Source organism: Aptenodytes patagonicus, chromosome 6 (genome assembly GCF_965638725.1).
Source record: "Aptenodytes patagonicus chromosome 6, bAptPat1.pri.cur, whole genome shotgun sequence".
Classification (NCBI taxonomy): Eukaryota; Metazoa; Chordata; class Aves; order Sphenisciformes; family Spheniscidae; genus Aptenodytes; species Aptenodytes patagonicus.
The window spans coordinates 28,090,531-28,112,039 of NC_134954.1; the positions used below are offsets into that span (position 1 = coordinate 28,090,531).

At 65.6% G+C, this 21,509-nt stretch overlaps 10 non-coding genes and 9 pseudogenes across 10 annotated transcripts; all 19 read left to right on the top strand.

The window, feature by feature from the left end:
* The first annotated feature begins 2,351 nt into the window (after positions 1–2,351).
* Positions 2,352–2,469, top strand: LOC143162704 (5S ribosomal RNA; annotated as a pseudogene).
* A 230-nt stretch (positions 2,470–2,699) lies between these two features.
* Positions 2,700–2,818, top strand: LOC143162691 (5S ribosomal RNA). The gene has a single exon (XR_012995779.1). It is a non-coding gene; the product is annotated as a 5S ribosomal RNA (ribosomal RNA).
* A 1,080-nt stretch (positions 2,819–3,898) lies between these two features.
* On the top strand, positions 3,899–4,016 carry LOC143162705 (5S ribosomal RNA; annotated as a pseudogene).
* A 230-nt stretch (positions 4,017–4,246) lies between these two features.
* Positions 4,247–4,365, top strand: LOC143162703 (5S ribosomal RNA). The gene has a single exon (XR_012995787.1). It is a non-coding gene; the product is annotated as a 5S ribosomal RNA (ribosomal RNA).
* Positions 4,366–7,153: 2,788 nt separating this feature from the next.
* LOC143162706 (5S ribosomal RNA) lies at positions 7,154–7,271 on the top strand (annotated as a pseudogene).
* A 230-nt stretch (positions 7,272–7,501) lies between these two features.
* On the top strand, positions 7,502–7,620 carry LOC143162620 (5S ribosomal RNA). Its single transcript, XR_012995727.1, has one exon. It is a non-coding gene; the product is annotated as a 5S ribosomal RNA (ribosomal RNA).
* A 2,102-nt stretch (positions 7,621–9,722) lies between these two features.
* LOC143162707 (5S ribosomal RNA) lies at positions 9,723–9,840 on the top strand (annotated as a pseudogene).
* Positions 9,841–10,070: 230 nt separating this feature from the next.
* On the top strand, positions 10,071–10,189 carry LOC143162632 (5S ribosomal RNA). The gene has a single exon (XR_012995728.1). It is a non-coding gene; the product is annotated as a 5S ribosomal RNA (ribosomal RNA).
* A 1,421-nt stretch (positions 10,190–11,610) lies between these two features.
* LOC143162708 (5S ribosomal RNA) lies at positions 11,611–11,728 on the top strand (annotated as a pseudogene).
* A 230-nt stretch (positions 11,729–11,958) lies between these two features.
* LOC143162637 (5S ribosomal RNA) lies at positions 11,959–12,077 on the top strand. The gene has a single exon (XR_012995729.1). It is a non-coding gene; the product is annotated as a 5S ribosomal RNA (ribosomal RNA).
* Positions 12,078–13,435: 1,358 nt separating this feature from the next.
* On the top strand, positions 13,436–13,553 carry LOC143162615 (5S ribosomal RNA; annotated as a pseudogene).
* A 737-nt stretch (positions 13,554–14,290) lies between these two features.
* On the top strand, positions 14,291–14,408 carry LOC143162700 (5S ribosomal RNA; annotated as a pseudogene).
* Positions 14,409–14,638: 230 nt separating this feature from the next.
* Positions 14,639–14,757, top strand: LOC143162649 (5S ribosomal RNA). The gene has a single exon (XR_012995740.1). It is a non-coding gene; the product is annotated as a 5S ribosomal RNA (ribosomal RNA).
* Positions 14,758–16,395: 1,638 nt separating this feature from the next.
* LOC143162697 (5S ribosomal RNA) lies at positions 16,396–16,514 on the top strand. The gene has a single exon (XR_012995784.1). It is a non-coding gene; the product is annotated as a 5S ribosomal RNA (ribosomal RNA).
* A 399-nt stretch (positions 16,515–16,913) lies between these two features.
* On the top strand, positions 16,914–17,031 carry LOC143162616 (5S ribosomal RNA; annotated as a pseudogene).
* A 230-nt stretch (positions 17,032–17,261) lies between these two features.
* LOC143162667 (5S ribosomal RNA) lies at positions 17,262–17,380 on the top strand. Its single transcript, XR_012995757.1, has one exon. It is a non-coding gene; the product is annotated as a 5S ribosomal RNA (ribosomal RNA).
* A 1,084-nt stretch (positions 17,381–18,464) lies between these two features.
* On the top strand, positions 18,465–18,582 carry LOC143162617 (5S ribosomal RNA; annotated as a pseudogene).
* A 230-nt stretch (positions 18,583–18,812) lies between these two features.
* LOC143162661 (5S ribosomal RNA) lies at positions 18,813–18,931 on the top strand. The gene has a single exon (XR_012995751.1). It is a non-coding gene; the product is annotated as a 5S ribosomal RNA (ribosomal RNA).
* A 1,254-nt stretch (positions 18,932–20,185) lies between these two features.
* LOC143162662 (5S ribosomal RNA) lies at positions 20,186–20,304 on the top strand. The gene has a single exon (XR_012995752.1). It is a non-coding gene; the product is annotated as a 5S ribosomal RNA (ribosomal RNA).
* Positions 20,305–21,509: the final 1,205 nt, after the last annotated feature.

Here is a 21,509-nt window from a genome sequence, read left to right on the forward strand (position 1 = left end):
GCGTGAGGTGGCCGCGCTGCCCCCCGGGGGTACCCCCACATGTGCACCCACAGTCGGGTGCAACCCCACAGGCTGACCCTCTCACGTGTACGCTCTCCCACACAGGAATCACCCCCACTCAGTTACACCCACACAGGCTATCTCCCCACAGGTACCCGTCTCCCCAGGCAGGGAACCCCCCACTCAAGTACAACCCCATGGTCACTCTCTCACGCACCCTCCCACGGGCAGGGTCCTCCCCAGGGAGCCCCCTGTGCCCCACACCAGGGCGCTACGCTGGCCCTGGGGAGCACAAGCCATGTGCATCCCACAGCTGCTGCCTGCACCACCCCGCTCTGCGGGGTGAGATGAGCCCCCAGCCTGGCCGGGAGCCCCCACAGCCGGGGAGAGCAGCCGGGCCCCGCCAGCTCCCCAGGCACCCCACAGCCCACCCCACGCCTGCAGGAATGGCAGAGGCCAGGCCTGCCTCATGCCGGGGCAGAGGGACCCCTTAAGCCCCGCCATGCACCTCCCCTCTCTTATCTCCTTGGGCTAAAATTAACCCAGGACAAAGCTCAGCTCAGCTCTGGGCTCCCCCTCCTTCTCCAGAGAGCATGGAAGACAGGCAGCCTCTTTCCACCACTCTGCTCCCCTTCCCCAGGCCAGTACCCAGTGCCACCCCTGCTATCCCCCAGGCTCTGCAGGACACAGGGGTGTCCCCACCAGGACCGTCCATCCCTGGCCTGGCTGATAGGTGGCTGATGGCATCCCCCAAGATGGGATTAGGGCTGGCGTGGGGCAGTTTAGGGTGGTTGCTGATGGGATTTACTCACCAGGGAGGGGAGGAGAGGAAAGCAACAGCTCGGACATGCCGTCTGCTTACGGCTCCTGCATGCCCGAGCCTGTGTGTCATGGGGAACCTGTCCCAGCAGCTGTTATGCGGCTGTTTCACACCTCCAGGCAAGTGGTAAGCAGCTCTCTGACCCTACCATGATGTGGTGACCTACAGTTGATCCTCTTGGGCAAGCTCATTCCCACGAAACCTCCTAAGAAAATGACTGCTGAGGCCATTTGCAGCAACCAAGCCTGCTACCTGCTGCCTGGGCAGCTCGAGGCTACCCCAGTGAGGGTCGGAATGGCTTGCAGGGTCACCACTGCATGTGGTACAAGAAGGCCACTGCCGGTGTTTCACACCAGGACCACCTGAAAACACGGCTGCTGAGTGGAAGGGATGGCATGTGCTGTGCCCACACTGCTTTGCCCTCAGACAGTGTCATGTCCGTCATGCAGAGTGGGGCGGTTTAGGGTGGTTACTGATGGGATTTACTCACCAGGGAGGGGAGGAGAGGAAAGCAACAGCTCGGACATGCCGTCTGCTTATGGCTCCTGCATGCCCAAGTCTGTGTCTCATGGGGAACCTGTCCCAGCAGCTGTTATACGGCTGTTTCACACCTCCAGAGCTGCTGCAAGGTCACTGGCTACCTTGGAGACTCATGAGTCCAGAGGCGCTTGATAACTGTATGGTGGCCAGAGACCTGAGTAGAACCAGGGTGAAATCAGCAACAGCACAGCCACGTTGCCATCTACTGGAAATAAATTTATGGGGTATGAGATGACTCACAAATAAAATGAGGAAAGCAACAGTCATCTGCAAACAGTAATCGGTACAGAGTGAGACGGCACAAGAACTAGGAGTATGACTATAGGGACATCATCTGTGGGATTGTGACAAGTCTGTACAGCACACATTACTGGAGTATATTCTAAGGTGCAAAATAGAGTAATACTGCTGGAAACCACTTAGCGTGGGGTAGGATACTTGTGGCGGTTAGGTGAGAGGGCTGTTGGCGGGGCAGGGGGCTGGTGTGTGTGTCGGGGGGGGGTACGTGGAGTTGTTGCTGTTGGTCATTGTGGTGAGGTGGGTGTGCGTCGTGGTTGCCCAGTGCCGCGCCCCGTGGGTCGGTGGGGCTGTAGCGTGGGGTGGGAGCATGGTGGCAGTTAGGTGAAAGGGCTGTTGGCGGGGCAGGGGGCTGGTGTGTGTGTCGGGGTGGGGGTACGTGGAGTTGTTGCTGTTGGTCATTGTGGTGAGGTGGGTGTGCGTCGTGGTTGACCAGTGCCGCGCCCCGTGGGTCGGTGGGGCTGTAGCGTGGGGTGGGAGCGTGGTGGCAGTTAGGTGAGAGGGCTGTTGGCGGGGCAGGGGGCTGGTGTGTGTGTCGGGGGGGGGTACGTGGAGTTGTTGCTGTTGGTCATTGTGGTGAGGTGGGTGTGCGTCGTGGTTGCCCAGTGCCGCGCCCCGTGGGTCGGTGGGGCTGTAGCGTGGGGTAGGAGCGTGGTGGCGGTTAGGTGAGAGGGCTGAGGGCGGATCAGGGGGTGCCCACGGCCATAGGAGCCTGAGAACGCCCGATCTCATCTGATCTCGGAAGGGAGGCGGATCGGGCCCGGTGAGTACTTGGATGGGAGACTGCCTGGGAATAGCAGGTGCTGTAGGCTTTTGCTGTTGGGAGGGGGGTGCGGGGGCGGCCCCCGTTTTGGTGTTGTCGTGTTGCGGAGGGTCAGGTGTGTGTGTGGGTATGTGCGTGTGTTGCTGCGGGTGGTGTTGGTGGGGCAGGTGTGCGCCAGGGTTGCCCAGCACCCTGCCCCGTGGGTCGGTGGGGCTGTAGCGAGGGGTGAGAGGGTGGCGTGGCTACAGGAGAGGGCTGTTGTCGGGGGAGGGGGTTGGTGCCTACGGCCATACCACCCTGAGAACGCCCGATCTCGTCTGATCTCGGAAGCTAAGCAGGGTCGGGCCCGGTTAGTACTTGGATGGGAGACCGCCTGGGAATACCGGGTGCTGTAGGCTTTTGCCGTTGGCTGCGGGGCCTGGGGCATGCTGGGACGGCCACTGTTTTGGTGTTGCGGAGGGGCAGGTGTGTGTGTGGGTATGTGCGTGTGTTGCTGTGGGTGGTAGTGGTGGGGCGGGTGTGCGCCGAGGTTTCCCGGCGCCCTGCCCCATGGGTCGGTGGGGCTGTAGCGTGGGGTGGGAGCGTGGTGGCAGTTAGGTGAGAGGGCTGTTGGCGGGGCAGGGGGCTGGTGTGTGTGTCGGGGTGGGGGTACGTGGAGTTGTTGCTGTTGGTCATTGTGGTGAGGTGGGTGTGCGTCGTGGTTGCCCAGTGCCGCGCCCCGTGGGTCGGTGGGGCTGTAGCGTGGGGTGGGAGCGTGGTGGCAGTTAGGTGAGAGGGCTGTTGGCGGGGCAGGGGGCTGGTGTGTGTGTCGGGGGGGGGTACGTGGAGTTGTTGCTGTTGGTCATTGTGGTGAGGTGGGTGTGCGTCGTGGTTGACCAGTGCCGCGCCCCGTGGGTCGGTGGGGCTGTAGCGTGGGGTAGGAGCGTGGTGGTGGTTAGGTGAGAGGGCTGTTGGCGGGGCAGGGGGCTGGTGTGTGTGTCGGGGGGTGGTACGTGGAGTTGTTGCTGTTGGTCATTGTGGTGAGGTGGGTGTGCGTTGTGGTTGACCAGTGCCGCGCCCCGTGGGTCGGTGGGGCTGTAGCGTGGGGTAGGAGCGTGGTGGCGGTTAGGTGAGAGGGCTGTTGGCGGGGCAGGGGGCTGGTGTGTGTGTCGGGTGGGGGTACGTGGAGTTGTTGCTGTTGGTCATTGTGGTGAGGTGGGTGTGCGTCGTGGTTGCCCAGTGCCGCGCCCCGTGGGTCGGTGGGGCTGTAGCGTGGGGTAGGAGCGTGGTGGCAGTTAGGTGAGAGGGCTGTTGGCGGGGCAGGGGGCTGGTGTGTGTGTCGGGGGGGTGGTACGTGGAGTTGTTGCTGTTGGTCATTGTGGTGAGGTGGGTGTGCGTCGTGGTTGCCCAGTGCCGCGCCCCGTGGGTCGGTGGGGCTGTAGCGTGGGGTAGGAGCGTGGTGGCGGTTAGGTGAGAGGGCTGAGGGCGGATCAGGGGGTGCCCACGGCCATAGGAGCCTGAGAACGCCCGATCTCATCTGATCTCGGAAGGGAGGCGGATCGGGCCCGGTGAGTACTTGGATGGGAGACTGCCTGGGAATAGCAGGTGCTGTAGGCTTTTGCTGTTGGGAGGGGGGTGCGGGGGCGGCCCCCGTTTTGGTGTTGTCGTGTTGCGGAGGGTCAGGTGTGTGTGTGGGTATGTGCGTGTGTTGCTGCGGGTGGTGGTGGTGGGGCAGGTGTGCGCCAGGGTTGCCCAGCACCCTGCCCCGTGGGTCGGTGGGGCTGTAGCGAGGGGTGAGAGGGTGGCGTGGCTACAGGAGAGGGCTGTTGTCGGGGGAGGGGGTTGGTGCCTACGGCCATACCACCCTGAGAACGCCCGATCTCGTCTGATCTCGGAAGCTAAGCAGGGTCGGGCCCGGTTAGTACTTGGATGGGAGACCGCCTGGGAATACCGGGTGCTGTAGGCTTTTGCCGTTGGCTGCGGGGCCTGGGGCATGCTGGGACGGCCACTGTTTTGGTGTTGCGGAGGGGCAGGTGTGTGTGTGGGTATGTGCGTGTGTTGCTGTGGGTGGTGGTGGTGGGGCGGGTGTGCGCCGGGGTTTCCCGGCGCCCTGCCCCATGGGTCGGTGGGGCTATAGCATGGGGTGGGAGCGTGGTGGCAGTTAGGTGAGAGGGCTGTTGGCGGGGCAGGGGGCTGGTGTGTGTGTCGGGTGGGGGTACGTGGAGTTGTTGCTGTTGGTCATTGTGGTGAGGTGGGTGTGCGTCGTGGTTGCCCAGTGCCGCGCCCCGTGGGTCGGTGGGGCTGTAGCGTGGGGTGGGAGCGTGGTGGCAGTTAGGTGAGAGGGCTGTTGGCGGGGCAGGGGGCTGGTGTGTGTGTCGGGGTGGGGGTACGTGGAGTTGTTGCTGTTGGTCATTGTGGTGAGGTGGGTGTGCGTCGTGGTTGCCCAGTGCCGCGCCCCGTGGGTCAGTGGGGCTGTAGCGTGGGGTGGGAGCATGGTGGCAGTTAGGTGAGAGGGCTGTTGGCGGGGCAGGGGGCTGGTGTGTGTGTCGGGGGGGGGTACGTGGAGTTGTTGCTGTTGGTCATTGTGGTGAGGTGGGTGTGCGTCGTGGTTGACCAGTGCCGCGCCCCGTGGGTCGGTGGGGCTGTAGCGTGGGGTGGGAGCATGGTGGCAGTTAGGGGAAAGGGCTGTTGGCGGGGCAGGGGGCTGGTGTGTGTGTCGGGGTGGGGGTACGTGGAGTTGTTGCTGTTGGTCATTGTGGTGAGGTGGGTGTGCGTTGTGGTTGCCCAGTGCCGCGCCCCGTGGGTCGGTGGGGCTGTAGCGTGGGGTGGGAGCATGGTGGCAGTTAGGTGAGAGGGCTGTTGGCGGGGCAGGGGGCTGGTGTGTGTGTCAGGGGGGGGGTACGTGGAGTTGTTGCTGTTGGTCATTGTGGTGAGGTGGGTGTGCGTTGTGGTTGCCCAGTGCCGCGCCCCGTGGGTCGGTGGGGCTGTAGCGTGGGGTAGGAGCGTGGTGGCGGTTAGGTGAGAGGGCTGTTGGCGGGGCAGGGGGCTGGTGTGTGTGTCGGGGGGGGGTACGTGGAGTTGTTGCTGTTGGTCATTGTGGTGAGGTGGGTGTGCATTGTGGTTGACCAGTGCCGCGCCCCGTGGGTCGGTGGGGCTGTAGCGTGGGGTGGGAGCGTGGTGGCAGTTAGGGGAAAGGGCTGTTGGCGGGGCAGGGGGCTGGTGTGTGTGTCGGGGGGGGGGTACGTGGAGTTGTTGCTGTTGGTCATTGTGGTGAGGTGGGTGTGCGTCGTGGTTGCCCAGTGCCGCGCCCCGTGGGTCGGTGGGGCTGTAGCGTGGGGTGGGAGCATGGTGGCAGTTAGGTGAAAGGGCTGTTGGCGGGGCAGGGGGCTGGTGTGTGTGTCGGGGGGGGGGTACGTGGAGTTGTTGCTGTTGGTCATTGTGGTGAGGTGGGTGTGCGTTGTGGTTGACCAGTGCCGCGCCCCGTGGGTCGGTGGGGCTGTAGCGTGGGGTAGGAGCGTGGTGGCGGTTAGGTGAGAGGGCTGTTGGCGGGGCAGGGGGCTGGTGTGTGTGTCGGGTGGGGGTACGTGGAGTTGTTGCTGTTGGTCATTGTGGTGAGGTGGGTGTGCGTTGTGGTTGCCCAGTGCCGCGCCCCGTGGGTCGGTGGGGCTGTAGCGTGGGGTAGGAGCGTGGTGGCGGTTAGGTGAGAGGGCTGTTGGCGGGGCAGGGGGCTGGTGTGTGTGTCGGGGGGTGGTACGTGGAGTTGTTGCTGTTGGTCATTGTGGTGAGGTGGGTGTGCGTCGTGGTTGCCCAGTGCCGCGCCCCGTGGGTCGGTGGGGCTGTAGCGTGGGGTGGGAGCATGGTGGCAGTTAGGTGAGAGGGCTGTTGGCGGGGCAGGGGGCTGGTGTGTGTGTCGGGGTGGGGGTACGTGGAGTTGTTGCTGTTGGTCATTGTGGTGAGGTGGGTGTGCGTCGTGGTTGCCCAGTGCCGCGCCCCGTGGGTCGGTGGGGCTGTAGCGTGGGGTAGGAGCGTGGTGGCGGTTAGGTGAGAGGGCTGTTGGCGGGGCAGGGGGCTGGTGTGTGTGTCGGGGGGGTGGTACGTGGAGTTGTTGCTGTTGGTCATTGTGGTGAGGTGGGTGTGCGTCGTGGTTGCCCAGTGCCGCGCCCCGTGGGTCGGTGGGGCTGTAGCGTGGGGTGGGAGCATGGTGGCAGTTAGGTGAGAGGGCTGTTGGCGGGGCAGGGGGCTGGTGTGTGTGTCGGGGGGGTTGTACGTGGAGTTGTTGCTGTTGGTCATTGTGGTGAGGTGGGTGTGCGTCGTGGTTGACCAGTGCCGCGCCCCGTGGGTCGGTGGGGCTGTAGCGTGGGGTAGGAGCGTGGTGGCGGTTAGGTGAGAGGGCTGTTGGCGGGGCAGGGGGCTGGTGTGTGTGTCGGGGGGGTGGTACGTGGAGTTGTTGCTGTTGGTCATTGTGGTGAGGTGGGTGTGCGTCGTGGTTGCCCAGTGCCGCGCCCCGTGGGTCGGTGGGGCTGTAGCGTGGGGTGGGAGCATGGTGGCAGTTAGGTGAGAGGGCTGTTGGCGGGGCAGGGGGCTGGTGTGTGTGTCGGGGGGGTTGTACGTGGAGTTGTTGCTGTTGGTCATTGTGGTGAGGTGGGTGTGCGTCGTGGTTGCCCAGTGCCGCGCCCCGTGGGTCGGTGGGGCTGTAGCGTGGGGTAGGAGCGTGGTGGCGGTTAGGTGAGAGGGCTGAGGGCGGATCAGGGGGTGCCCACGGCCATAGGAGCCTGAGAACGCCCGATCTCATCTGATCTCGGAAGGGAGGCGGATCGGGCCCGGTGAGTACTTGGATGGGAGACTGCCTGGGAATAGCAGGTGCTGTAGGCTTTTGCTGTTGGGAGGGGGGTGCGGGGGCGGCCCCCGTTTTGGTGTTGTCGTGTTGCGGAGGGTCAGGTGTGTGTGTGGGTATGTGCGTGTGTTGCTGCGGGTGGTGTTGGTGGGGCAGGTGTGCGCCAGGGTTGCCCAGCACCCTGCCCCGTGGGTCGGTGGGGCTGTAGCGAGGGGTGAGAGGTTGGCGTGGCTACAGGAGAGGGCTGTTGTCGGGGGAGGGGGTTGGTGCCTACGGCCATACCACCCTGAGAACGCCCGATCTCGTCTGATCTCGGAAGCTAAGCAGGGTCGGGCCCGGTTAGTACTTGGATGGGAGACCGCCTGGGAATACCGGGTGCTGTAGGCTTTTGCCGTTGGCTGCGGGGCCTGGGGCATGCTGGGACGGCCACTGTTTTGGTGTTGCGGAGGGGCAGGTGTGTGTGTGGGTATCTGCGTGTGTTGCTGTGGGTGGTGGTGGTGGGGCGGGTGTGCGCCGGGGTTTCCCGGCGCCCTGCCCCATGGGTCGGTGGGGCTGTAGCATGGGGTGGGAGCGTGGTGGCAGTTAGGTGAGAGGGCTGTTGGCGGGGCAGGGGGCTGGTGTGTGTGTCGGGTGGGGGTACGTGGAGTTGTTGCTGTTGGTCATTGTGGTGAGGTGGGTGTGCGTCGTGGTTGCCCAGTGCCGCGCCCCGTGGGTCGGTGGGGCTGTAGCGTGGGGTGGGAGCATGGTGGCAGTTAGGTGAGAGGGCTGTTGGCGGGGCAGGGGGCTGGTGTGTGTGTCGGGGTGGGGGTACGTGGAGTTGTTGCTGTTGGTCATTGTGGTGAGGTGGGTGTGCGTCGTGGTTGCCCAGTGCCGCGCCCCGTGGGTCGGTGGGGCTGTAGCGTGGGGTGGGAGCGTGGTGGCAGTTAGGTGAAAGGGCTGTTGGCGGGGCAGGGGGCTGGTGTGTGTGTCGGGGGGGGGTACGTGGAGTTGTTGCTGTTGGTCATTGTGGTGAGGTGGGTGTGCGTCGTGGTTGACCAGTGCCGCGCCCCGTGGGTCGGTGGGGCTGTAGCGTGGGGTGGGAACATGGTGGCAGTTAGGTGAGAGGGCTGTTGGCGGGGCAGGGGGCTGGTGTGTGTGTCGGGGTGGGGGTACGTGCAGTTGTTGCTGTTGGTCATTGTGGTGAGGTGGGTGTGCGTCGTGGTTGCCCAGTGCCGCGCCCCGTGGGTCGGTGGGGCTGTAGCGTGGGGTGGGAGCATGGTGGCAGTTAGGTGAAAGGGCTGTTGGCGGGGCAGGGGGCTGGTGTGTGTGTCGGGTGGGGGTACGTGGAGTTGTTGCTGTTGGTCATTGTGGTGAGGTGGGTGTGCGTCGTGGTTGCCCAGTGCCGCGCCCCGTGGGTCGGTGGGGCTGTAGCGTGGGGTGGGAGCATGGTGGCAGTTAGGTGAGAGGGCTGTTGGCGGGGCAAGGGCTGGTGTGTGTGTCGGGGTGGGGGTACGTGGAGTTGTTGCTGTTGGTCATTGTGGTGAGGTGGGTGTGCGTCGTGGTTGCCCAGTGCCGCGCCCCGTGGGTCGGTGGGGCTGTAGCGTGGGGTGGGAGCGTGGTGGCGGTTAGGTGAGAGGGCTGTTGGCGGGGCAGGGGGCTGGTGTGTGTGTCGGGTGGGGGTACGTGGAGTTGTTGCTGTTGGTCATTGTGGTGAGGTGGGTGTGCGTTGTGGTTGCCCAGTGCCGCGCCCCGTGGGTCGGTGGGGCTGTAGCGTGGGGTAGGAGCGTGGTGGCGGTTAGGTGAGAGGGCTGTTGGCGGGGCAGGGGGCTGGTGTGTGTGTCGGGGGGGTTGTACGTGGAGTTGTTGCTGTTGGTCATTGTGGTGAGGTGGGTGTGCGTCGTGGTTGCCCAGTGCCGCGCCCCGTGGGTCGGTGGGGCTGTAGCGTGGGGTAGGAGCGTGGTGGCGGTTAGGTGAGAGGGCTGTTGTCGGGGCAGGGGGCTGGTGTGTGTGTCGGGTGGGGGTACGTGGAGTTGTTGCTGTTGGTCATTGTGGTGAGGTGGGTGTGCGTCGTGGTTGCCCAGTGCCGCGCCCCGTGGGTCGGTGGGGCTGTAGCGTGGGGTAGGAGCGTGGTGGCGGTTAGGTGAGAGGGCTGTTGGCGGGGCAGGGGGCTGGTGTGTGTGTCGGGGGGGGGTACGTGGAGTTGTTGCTGTTGGTCATTGTGGTGAGGTGGGTGTGCGTCGTGGTTGACCAGTGCCGCGCCCCGTGGGTCGGTGGGGCTGTAGCGTGGGGTAGGAGCGTGGTGGCAGTTAGGTGAGAGGGCTGTTGGCGGGGCAGGGGGCTGGTGTGTGTTTCGGGGGGGTGGTACGTGGAGTTGTTGCTGTTGGTCATTGTGGTGAGGTGGGTGTGCGTCGTGGTTGCCCAGTGCCGCGCCCCGTGGGTCGGTGGGGCTGTAGCGTGGGGTAGGAGCGTGGTGGCGGTTAGGTGAGAGGGCTGAGGGCGGATCAGGGGGTGCCCACGGCCATAGGAGCCTGAGAACGCCCGATCTCATCTGATCTCGGAAGGGAGGCGGATCGGGCCCGGTGAGTACTTGGATGGGAGACTGCCTGGGAATAGCAGGTGCTGTAGGCTTTTGCTGTTGGGAGGGGGGTGCGGGGGCGGCCCCCGTTTTGGTGTTGTCATGTTGCGGAGGGTCAGGTGTGTGTGTGGGTATGTGCGTGTGTTGCTGCGGGTGGTGGTGGTGGGGCAGGTGTGCGCCAGGGTTGCCCAGCACCCTGCCCCGTGGGTCGGTGGGGCTGTAGCGAGGGGTGAGAGGGTGGCGTGGCTACAGGAGAGGGCTGTTGTCGGGGGAGGGGGTTGGTGCCTACGGCCATACCACCCTGAGAACGCCCGATCTCGTCTGATCTCGGAAGCTAAGCAGGGTCGGGCCCGGTTAGTACTTGGATGGGAGACCGCCTGGGAATACCGGGTGCTGTAGGCTTTTGCCGTTGGCTGCGGGGCCTGGGGCATGCTGGGACGGCCACTGTTTTGGTGTTGCGGAGGGGCAGGTGTGTGTGTGGGTATGTGCGTGTGTTGCTGTGGGTGGTGGTGGTGGGGCGGGTGTGCGCCGGGGTTTCCCGGCGCCCTGCCCCATGGGTCGGTGGGGCTGTAGCATGGGGTGGGAGCGTGGTGGCAGTTAGGTGAGAGGGCTGTTGGCGGGGCAGGGGGCTGGTGTGTGTGTCGGGTGGGGGTACGTGGAGTTGTTGCTGTTGGTCATTGTGGTGAGGTGGGTGTGCGTCGTGGTTGCCCAGTGCCGCGCCCCGTGGGTCGGTGGGGCTGTAGCGTGGGGTGGGAGCGTGGTGGCAGTTAGGTGAGAGGGCTGTTGGCGGGGCAGGGGGCTGGTGTGTGTGTCGGGGTGGGGGTACGTGGAGTTGTTGCTGTTGGTCATTGTGGTGAGGTGGGTGTGCGTCGTGGTTGCCCAGTGCCGCGCCCCGTGGGTCGGTGGGGCTGTAGCATGGGGTGGGAGCATGGTGGCAGTTAGGTGAAAGGGCTGTTGGCGGGGCAGGGGGCTGGTGTGTGTGTCGGGGGGGTGGTACGTGGAGTTGTTGCTGTTGGTCATTGTGGTGAGGTGGGTGTGCGTTGTGGTTGCCCAGTGCCGCGCCCCGTGGGTCGGTGGGGCTGTAGCGTGGGGTAGGAGCGTGGTGGCGGTTAGGTGAGAGGGCTGTTGGCGGGGCAGGGGGCTGGTGTGTGTGTCGGGGGGTGGTACGTGGAGTTGTTGCTGTTGGTCATTGTGGTGAGGTGGGTGTGCGTCGTGGTTGCCCAGTGCCGCGCCCCGTGGGTCGGTGGGGCTGTAGCGTGGGGTGGGAGCATGGTGGCGGTTAGGTGAGAGGGCTGTTGGCGGGGCAGGGGGCTGGTGTGTGTGTCGGGTGGGGGTACGTGGAGTTGTTGCTGTTGGTCATTGTGGTGAGGTGGGTGTGCGTCGTGGTTGCCCAGTGCCGCGCCCCGTGGGTCGGTGGGGCTGTAGCGTGGGGTGGGAGCATGGTGGCAGTTAGGTGAGAGGGCTGTTGGCGGGGCAGGGGGCTGGTGTGTGTGTCGGGTGGGGGTACGTGGAGTTGTTGCTGTTGGTCATTGTGGTGAGGTGGGTGTGCGTCGTGGTTGCCCAGTGCCGCGCCCTGTGGGTCGGTGGGGCTGTACCGTGGGGTAGGAGCGTGGTGGCGGTTAGGTGAGAGGGCTGTTGGCGGGGCAGGGGGCTGGTGTGTGTGTCGGGGGGGTTGTACGTGGAGTTGTTGCTGTTGGTCATTGTGGTGAGGTGGGTGTGCGTCGTGGTTGCCCAGTGCCGCGCCCCGTGGGTCGGTGGGGCTGTAGCGTGGGGTAGGAGCGTGGTGGCGGTTAGGTGAGAGGGCTGAGGGCAGATCAGGGGGTGCCCACGGCCATAGGAGCCTGAGAACGCCCGATCTCATCTGATCTCGGAAGGGAGGCGGATCGGGCCCGGTGAGTACTTGGATGGGAGACTGCCTGGGAATAGCAGGTGCTGTAGGCTTTTGCTGTTGGGAGGGGGGTGCGGGGGCGGCCCCCGTTTTGGTGTTGTCGTGTTGCGGAGGGTCAGGTGTGTGTGTGGGTATGTGCGTGTGTTGCTGCGGGTGGTGGTGGTGGGGCAGGTGTGCGCCAGGGTTGCCCAGCACCCTGCCCCGTGGGTCGGTGGGGCTGTAGCGAGGGGTGAGAGGGTGGCGTGGCTACAGGAGAGGGCTGTTGTCGGGGGAGGGGGTTGGTGCCTACGGCCATACCACCCTGAGAACGCCCGATCTCGTCTGATCTCGGAAGCTAAGCAGGGTCGGGCCCGGTTAGTACTTGGATGGGAGACCGCCTGGGAATACCGGGTGCTGTAGGCTTTTGCCGTTGGCTGCGGGGCCTGGGGCATGCTGGGACGGCCACTGTTTTGGTGTTGCGGAGGGGCAGGTGTGTGTGTGGGTATGTGCGTGTGTTGCTGTGGGTGGTGGTGGTGGGGCGGGTGTGCGCCGGGGTTTCCCGGCGCCCTGCCCCATGGGTCGGTGGGGCTGTAGCGTGGGGTGGGAGCGTGGTGGCAGTTAGGTGAGAGGGCTGTTGGCGGGGCAGGGGGCTGGTGTGTGTGTCGGGTGGGGGTACGTGGAGTTGTTGCTGTTGGTCATTGTGGTGAGGTGGGTGTGCGTCGTGGTTGCCCAGTGCCGCGCCCCGTGGGTCGGTGGGGCTGTAGCGTGGGGTGGGAGCGTGGTGGCAGTTAGGTGAGAGGGCTGTTGGCGGGGCAGGGGGCTGGTGTGTGTGTCGGGGGGGTGGTACGTGGAGTTGTTGCTGTTGGTCATTGTGGTGAGGTGGGTGTGCGTCGTGGTTGCCCAGTGCCGCGCCCCGTGGGTCGGTGGGGCTGTAGCGTGGGGTGGGAGCATGGTGGCAGTTAGGTGAAAGGGCTGTTGGCGGGGCAGGGGGCTGGTGTGTGTGTCGGGGGGGGGTACGTGGAGTTGTTGCTGTTGGTCATTGTGGTGAGGTGGGTGTGCGTCGTGGTTGACCAGTGCCGCGCCCCGTGGGTCGGTGGGGCTGTAGCGTGGGGTGGGAGCATGGTGGCAGTTAGGGGAAAGGGCTGTTGGCGGGGCAGGGGGCTGGTGTGTGTGTCGGGGGGGGGGTACGTGGAGTTGTTGCTTTTGGTCATTGTGGTGAGGTGGGTGTGCGTCGTGGTTGGGTGAAAGGGCTGTTGGCGGGGCAGGGGGCTGTGTGTGTGTCGGGGGGCGGTACGTGGAGTTGTTGCTGTTGGTCATTGTGGTGAGGTGGGTGTGCGTCGTGGTTGCCCAGTGCCGCGCCCCGTGGGTCGGTGGGGCTGTAGCGTGGGGTGGGAGCATGGTGGCAGTTAGGTGAAAGGGCTGTTGGCGGGGCAGGGGGCTGGTGTGTGTGTCGGGGGGGGGGTACGTGGAGTTGTTGCTGTTGGTCATTGTGGTGAGGTGGGTGTGCGTTGTGGTTGACCAGTGCCGCGCCCCGTGGGTCGGTGGGGCTGTAGCGTGGGGTAGGAGCGTGGTGGCGGTTAGGTGAGAGGGCTGTTGGCGGGGCAGGGGGCTGGTGTGTGTTTCGGGGGGGTGGTACGTGGAGTTGTTGCTGTTGGTCATTGTGGTGAGGTGGGTGTGCGTCGTGGTTGCCCAGTGCCGCGCCCCGTGGGTCGGTGGGGCTGTAGCGTGGGGTAGGAGCATGGTGGCGTTTAGGTGAGAGGGCTGAGGGCGGATCAGGGGGTGCCCACGGCCATAGGAGCCTGAGAACGCCCGATCTCATCTGATCTCGGAAGGGAGGCGGATCGGGCCCGGTGAGTACTTGGATGGGAGACTGCCTGGGAATAGCAGGTGCTGTAGGCTTTTGCTGTTGGGAGGGGGGTGCGGGGGCGGCCCCCGTTTTGGTGTTGTCGTGTTGCGGAGGGTCAGGTGTGTGTGTGGGTATGTGCGTGTGTTGCTGCGGGTGGTGGTGGTGGGGCAGGTGTGCGCCAGGGTTGCCCAGCACCCTGCCCCGTGGGTCGGTGGGGCTGTAGCGAGGGGTGAGAGGGTGGCGTGGCTACAGGAGAGGGCTGTTGTCGGGGGAGGGGGTTGGTGTGTGTGTCGGGTGGGGGTACGTGGAGTTGTTGCTGTTGGTCATTGTGGTGAGGTGGGTGTGCGTCGTGGTTGCCCAGTGCCGCGCCCCGTGGGTCGGTGGGGCTGTAGCGTGGGGTAGGAGCGTGGTGGCGGTTAGGTGAGAGGGCTGTTGGCGGGGCAGGGGGCTGGTGTGTGTGTCGGGGGGGGGTACGTGGAGTTGTTGCTGTTGGTCATTGTGGTGAGGTGGGTGTGCGTCGTGGTTGCCCAGTGCCGCGCCCCGTGGGTCGGTGGGGCTGTAGCGTGGGGTGGGAGCGTGGTGGCGGTTAGGTGAGAGGGCTGTTGGCGGGGCAGGGGGCTGGTGTGTGTGTCGGGGGGGTGGTACGTGGAGTTGTTGCTGTTGGTCATTGTGGTGAGGTGGGTGTGCGTCGTGGTTGCCCAGTGCCGCGCCCCGTGGGTCGGTGGGGCTGTAGCGTGGGGTAGGAGCGTGGTGGCGGTTAGGTGAGAGGGCTGAGGGCGGATCAGGGGGTGCCCACGGCCATAGGAGCCTGAGAACGCCCGATCTCATCTGATCTCGGAAGGGAGGCGGATCGGGCCCGGTGAGTACTTGGATGGGAGACTGCCTGGGAATAGCAGGGGCTGTAGGCTTTTGCTGTTGGGAGGGGGGTGCGGGGGCGGCCCCCGTTTTGGTGTTGTCGTGTTGCGGAGGGTCAGGTGTGTGTGTGGGTATGTGCGTGTGTTGCTGCGGGTGGTGTTGGTGGGGCAGGTGTGCGCCAGGGTTGCCCAGCACCCTGCCCCGTGGGTTGGTGGGGCTGTAGCGAGGGGTGAGAGGGTGGCGTGGCTACAGGAGAGGGCTGTTGTCGGGGGAGGGGGTTGGTGCCTACGGCCATACCACCCTGAGAACGCCCGATCTCGTCTGATCTCGGAAGCTAAGCAGGGTCGGGCCCGGTTAGTACTTGGATGGGAGACCGCCTGGGAATACCGGGTGCTGTAGGCTTTTGCCGTTGGCTGCGGGGCCTGGGGCATGCTGGGACGGCCACTGTTTTGGTGTTGCGGAGGGGCAGGTGTGTGTGTGGGTATGTGCGTGTGTTGCTGTGGGTGGTGGTGGTGGGGCGGGTGTGCGCCGGGGTTTCCCGGCGCCCTGCCCCATGGGTCGGTGGGGCTGTAGCGTGGGGTGGGAGCGTGGTGGCAGTTAGGTGAGAGGGCTGTTGGCGGGGCAGGGGGCTGGTGTGTGTGTCGGGTGGGGGTACGTGGAGTTGTTGCTGTTGGTCATTGTGGTGAGGTGGGTGTGCGTCGTGGTTGCCCAGTGCCGCGCCCCGTGGGTCGGTGGGGCTGTAGCGTGGGGTGGGAGCATGGTGGCAGTTAGGTGAGAGGGCTGTTGGCGGGGCAGGGGGCTGGTGTGTGTGTCGGGGTGGGGGTACGTGGAGTTGTTGCTGTTGGTCATTGTGGTGAGGTGGGTGTGCGTCGTGGTTGCCCAGTGCCGCGCCCCGTGGGTCGGTGGGGCTGTAGCGTGGGGTAGGAGCGTGGTGGCGGTTAGGTGAGAGGGCTGTTGGCGGGGCAGGGGGCTGGTGTGTGTGTCGGGGGGGTTGTACGTGGAGTTGTTGCTGTTGGTCATTGTGGTGAGGTGGGTGTGCGTCGTGGTTGGGTGAAAGGGCTGTTGGCGGGGCAGGGGGCTGGTGTGTGTGTCGGGGGGCGGTACGTGGAGTTGTTGCTGTTGGTCATTGTGGTGAGGTGGGTGTGCGTCGTGGTTGGGTGAAAGGGCTGTTGGCGGGGCAGGGGGCTGTGTGTGTGTCGGGGGGCGGTACGTGGAGTTGTTGCTGTTGGTCATTGTGGTGAGGTGGGTGTGCGTCGTGGTTGCCCAGTGCCGCGCCCCGTGGGTCGGTGGGGCTGTAGCGTGGGGTGGGAGCATGGTGGCAGTTAGGTGAGAGGGCTGTTGGCGGGGCAGGGGGCTGGTGTGTGTGTCGGGGGGGGGGTACGTGGAGTTGTTGCTGTTGGTCATTGTGGTGAGGTGGGTGTGCGTTGTGGTTGACCAGTGCCGCGCCCCGTGGGTCGGTGGGGCTGTAGCGTGGGGTAGGAGCGTGGTGGCGGTTAGGTGAGAGGGCTGTTGGCGGGGCAGGGGGCTGGTGTGTGTGTCGGGTGGGGGTACGTGGAGTTGTTGCTGTTGGTCATTGTGGTGAGGTGGGTGTGCGTTGTGGTTGCCCAGTGCCGCGCCCCGTGGGTCGGTGGGGCTGTAGCGTGGGGTAGGAGCGTGGTGGCGGTTAGGTGAGAGGGCTGTTGGCGGGGCAGGGGGCTGGTGTGTGTGTCGGGGGGGGGTACGTGGAGTTGTTGCTGTTGGTCATTGTGGTGAGGTGGGTGTGCGTCGTGGTTGCCCAGTGCCGCGCCCCGTGGGTCGGTGGGGCTGTAGCGTGGGGTGGGAGCGTGGTGGCGGTTAGGTGAGAGGGCTGTTGGCGGGGCAGGGGGCTGGTGTGTGTGTCGGGGGGGGGGTACGTGGAGTTGTTGCTGTTGGTCATTGTGGTGAGGTGGGTGTGCGTCGTGGTTGCCCAGTGCCGCGCCCCGTGGGTCGGTGGGGCTGTAGCGAGGGGTGAGAGGGTGGCGTGGCTACAGGAGAGGGCTGTTGTCGGGGGAGGGGGTTGGTGCCTACGGCCATACCACCCTGAGAACGCCCGATCTCGTCTGATCTCGGAAGCTAAGCAGGGTCGGGCCCGGTTAGTACTTGGATGGGAGACTGCCTGGGAATACCGGGTGCTGTAGGCTTTTGCCGTTGGCTGCGGGGCCTGGGGCATGCTGGGACGGCCACTGTTTTGGTGTTGCGGAGGGGCAGGTGTGTGTGTGGGTATGTGCGTGTGTTGCTGTGGGTGGTGGTGGTGGGGCGGGTGTGCGCCGGGGTTTCCCGGCGCCCTGCCCCATGGGTCGGTGGGGCTGTAGCGTGGGGTGGGAGCCTGGTGGCGGTTAGGTGAGAGGGCTGTTGGCGGGGCAGGGGGCTGGTGTGTGTGTCAGGGGGGTGGTACGTGGAGTTGTTGCTGTTGGTCATTGTGGTGAGGTGGGTGTGTGTCGTGGTTGCCCAGTGCCGCGCCCCGTGGGTCGGTGGGGCTGTAGCGTGGGGTAGGAGCGTGGTGGCGGTTAGGTGAGAGGGCTGAGGGCGGATCAGGGGGTGCCCACGGCCATAGGAGCCTGAGAACGCCCGATCTCATCTGATCTCGGAAGGGAGGCGGATCGGGCCCGGTGAGTACTTGGATGGGAGACTGCCTGGGAATAGCAGGTGCTGTAGGCTTTTGCTGTTGGGAGGGGGGTGCGGGGGCGGCCCCCGTTTTGGTGTTGTCGTGTTGCGGAGGGTCAGGTGTGTGTGTGGGTATGTGCGTGTGTTGCTGCGGGTGGTGGTGGTGGGGCAGGTGTGCGCCAGGGTTGCCCAGCACCCTGCCCCGTGGGTCGGTGGGGCTGTAGCGAGGGGTGAGAGGGTGGCGTGGCTACAGGAGAGGGCTGTTGTCGGGGGAGGGGGTTGGTGCCTACGGCCATACCACCCTGAGAACACCCGATCTCGTCTGATCTCGGAAGCTAAGCAGGGTCGGGCCCGGTTAGTACTTGGATGGGAGACCGCCTGGGAATACCGGGTGCTGTAGGCTTTTGCCGTTGGCTGCGGGGCCTGGGGCATGCTGGGACGGCCACTGTTTTGGTGTTGCGGAGGGGCAGGTGTGTGTGTGGGTATGTGCGTGTGTTGCTGTGGGTGGTGGTGGTGGTGGGGCGGGTGTGCGCCGGGGTTTCCCGGCGCCCTGCCCCATGGGTCGGTGGGGCTGTAGCGTGGGGTGGGAGCGTGGTGGCAGTTAGGTGAGAGGGCTGTTGGCGGGGCAGGGGGCTGGTGTGTGTGTCGGGTGGGGGTACGTGGAGTTGTTGCTGTTGGTCATTGTGGTGAGGTGGGTGTGCGTCGTGGTTGCCCAGTGCCGCGCCCCGTGGGTCGGTGGGGCTGTAGCGTGGGGTGGGAGCGTGGTGGCGGTTAGGTGAGAGGGCTGTTGGCGGGGCAGGGGGCTGGTGTGTGTGTCGGGGTGGGGGTACGTGGAGTTGTTGCTGTTGGTCATTGTGGTGAGGTGGGTGTGCGTCGTGGTTGCCCAGTGCCGCGCCCCGTGGGTCGGTGGGGCTGTAGCGTGGGGTGGGAGCGTGGTGGCAGTTAGGTGAAAGGGCTGTTGGCGGGGCAGGGGGCTGGTGTGTGTGTCGGGGGGGGGTACGTGGAGTTGTTGCTGTTGGTCATTGTGGTGAGGTGGGTGTGCGTCGTGGTTGCCCAGTGCCGCGCCCCGTGGGTCGGTGGGGCTGTAGCGTGGGGTGGGAGCGTGGTGGCGGTTAGGTGAGAGGGCTGTTGGCGGGGCAGGGGGCTGGTGTGTGTGTCGGGGGGGGGGTACGTGGAGTTGTTGCTGTTGGTCATTGTGGTGAGGTGGGTGTGTGTTTTGGTTGACCAGTGCCGCGCCCCGTGGGTCGGTGGGGCTGTAGCGTGGGGTAGGAGCGTGGTGGCGGTTAGGTGAAAGGGCTGTTGGCGGGGCAGGGGGCTGGTGTGTGTGTCGGGGGGGGGGTACGTGGAGTTGTTGCTGTTGGTCATTGTGGTGAGGTGGGTGTGCGTCGTGGTTGCCCAGTGCCGCGCCCCGTGGGTCGGTGGGGCTGTAGCGTGGGGTAGGAGCGTGGTGGCGGTTAGGTGAGAGGGCTGAGGGCGGATCAGGGGGTGCCCACGGCCATAGGAGCCTGAGAACGCCCGATCTCATCTGATCTCGGAAGGGAGGCGGATCGGGCCCGGTGAGTACTTGGATGGGAGACTGCCTGGGAATAGCAGGTGCTGTAGGCTTTTGCTGTTGGGAGGGGGGTGCGGGGGCGGCCCCCGTTTTGGTGTTGTCGTGTTGCGGAGGGTCAGGTGTGTGTGTGGGTATGTGCGTGTGTTGCTGCGGGTGGTGTTGGTGGGGCAGGTGTGCGCCAGGGTTGCCCAGCACCCTGCCCCGTGGGTCGGTGGGGCTGTAGCGAGGGGTGAGAGGGTGGCGTGGCTACAGGAGAGGGCTGTTGTCGGGGGAGGGGGTTGGTGCCTACGGCCATACCACCCTGAGAACGCCCGATCTCGTCTGATCTCGGAAGCTAAGCAGGGTCGGGCCCGGTTAGTACTTGGATGGGAGACCGCCTGGGAATACCGGGTGCTGTAGGCTTTTGCCGTTGGCTGCGGGGCCTGGGGCATGCTGGGACGGCCACTGTTTTGGTGTTGCGGAGGGGCAGGTGTGTGTGTGGGTATGTGCGTGTGTTGCTGTGGGTGGTGGTGGTGGGGCGGGTGTGCGCCGGGGTTTCCCGGCGCCCTGCCCCATGGGTCGGTGGGGCTGTAGCGTGGGGTAGGAGCGTGGTGGCAGTTAGGTGAGAGGGCTGTTGGCGGGGCAGGGGGCTGGTGTGTGTGTCGGGGGGTGGTACGTGGAGTTGTTGCTGTTGGTCATTGTGGTGAGGTGGGTGTGCGTCGTGGTTGACCAGTGCCGCGCCCCGTGGGTCGGTGGGGCTGTAGCGTGGGGTGGGAGCATGGTGGCAGTTAGGTGAGAGGGCTGTTGGCGGGGCAGGGGGCTGGTGTGTGTGTCGGGGGGGTTGTACGTGGAGTTGTTGCTGTTGGTCATTGTGGTGAGGTGGGTGTGCGTTGTGGTTGACCAGTGCCGCGCCCCGTGGGTCGGTGGGGCTGTAGCGTGGGGTAGGAGCGTGGTGGCGGTTAGGTGAGAGGGCTGTTGGCGGGGCAGGGGGCTGGTGTGTGTGTCGGGGGGTGGTACGTGGAGTTGTTGCTGTTGGTCATTGTGGTGAGGTGGGTGTGCGTTGTGGTTGACTAGTGCCGCGCCCCGTGGGTCGGTGGGGCTGTAGCGTGGGGTAGGAGCGTGGTGGCGGTTAGGTGAAAGGGCTGTTGGCGGGGCAGGGGGCTGGTGTGTGTGTCGGGGGGGGGGTACGTGGAGTTGTTGCTGTTGGTCATTGTGGTGAGGTGGGTGTGCGTCGTGGTTGCCCAGTGCCGCGCCCCGTGGGTCGGTGGGGCTGTAGCGTGGGGTAGGAGCGTGGTGGCGGTTAGGTGAGAGGGCTGTTGGCGGGGCAGGGGGCTGGTGTGTGTGTCGGGTGGGGGTACGTGGAGTTGTTGCTGTTGGTCATTGTGGTGAGGTGGGTGTGCGTCGTGGTTGCCCAGTGCCGCGCCCCGTGGGTCGGTGGGGCTGTAGCGTGGGGTGGGAGCATGGTGGCAGTTAGGTGAGAGGGCTGTTGGCGGGGCAGGGGGCTGGTGTGTGTGTCGGGGGGGTGGTACGTGGAGTTGTTGCTGTTGGTCATTGTGGTGAGGTGGGTGTGCGTCGTGGTTGCCCAGTGCCGCGCCCCGTGGGTCGGTGGGGCTGTAGCGAGGGGTGAGAGGGTGGCGTGGCTACAGGAGAGGGCTGTTGTCGGGGGAGGGGGATGGTGCCTACGGCCATACCACCCTGAGAACGCCCGATCTCGTCTGATCTCGGAAGCTAAGCAGGGTCGGGCCCGGTTAGTACTTGGATGGGAGACCGCCTGGGAATACCGGGTGCTGTAGGCTTTTGCCGTTGGCTGCGGGGCCTGGGGCATGCTGGGACGGCCACTGTTTTGGTGTTGCGGAGGGGCAGGTGTGTGTGTGGGTATGTGCGTGTGTTGCTGTGGGTGGTGGTGGTGGGGCGGGTGTGCGCCGGGGTTTCCCGGCGCCCTGCCCCATGGGTCGGTGGGGCTGTAGCGTGGGGTGGGAGCGTGGTGGCAGTTAGGTGAGAGGGCTGTTGGCGGGGCAGGGGGCTGGTGTGTGTGTCGGGTGGGGGTACGTGGAGTTGTTGCTGTTGGTCATTGTGGTGAGGTGGGTGTGCGTCGTGGTTGCCCAGTGCCGCGCCCCGTGGGTCGGTGGGGCTGTAGCGTGGGGTGGGAGCATGGTGGCAGTTAGGTGAGAGGGCTGTTGGCGGGGCAGGGGGCTGGTGTGTGTGTCGGGGTGGGGGTACGTGGAGTTGTTGCTGTTGGTCATTGTGGTGAGGTGGGTGTGCGTCGTGGTTGCCCAGTGCCGCGCCCCGTGGGTCGGTGGGGCTGTAGCGTGGGGTAGGAGCGTGGTGGCGGTTAGGTGAGAGGGCTGTTGGCGGGGCAGGGGGCTGGTGTGTGTGTCGGGGGGGTTGTACGTGGAGTTGTTGCTGTTGGTCATTGTGGTGAGGTGGGTGTGCGTCGTGGTTGGGTGAAAGGGCTGTTGGCGGGGCAGGGGGCTGGTGTGTGTGTCGGGGGGCGGTACGTGGAGTTGTTGCTGTTGGTCATTGTGGTGAGGTGGGTGTGCGTCGTGGTTGGGTGAAAGGGCTGTTGGCGGGGCAGGGGGCTGTGTGTGTGTCGGGGGGCGGTACGTGGAGTTGTTGCTGTTGGTCATTGTGGTGAGGTGGGTGTGCGTCGTGGTTGCCCAGTGCCGCGCCCCGTGGGTCGGTGGGGCTGTAGCGTGGGGTGGGAGCATGGTGGCAGTTAGGTGAGAGGGCTGTTGGCGGGGCAGGGGGCTGGTGTGTGTGTCGGGGGGGGGTACGTGGAGTTGTTGCTGTTGGTCATTGTGGTGAGGTGGGTGTGCGTTGTGGTTGACCAGTGCCGCGCCCCGTGGGTCGGTGGGGCTGTAGCGTGGGGTAGGAGCGTGGTGGCGGTTAGGTGAGAGGGCTGTTGGCGGGGCAGGGGGCTGGTGTGTGTGTCGGGTGGGGGTACGTGGAGTTGTTGCTGTTGGTCATTGTGGTGAGGTGGGTGTGCGTTGTGGTTGCCCAG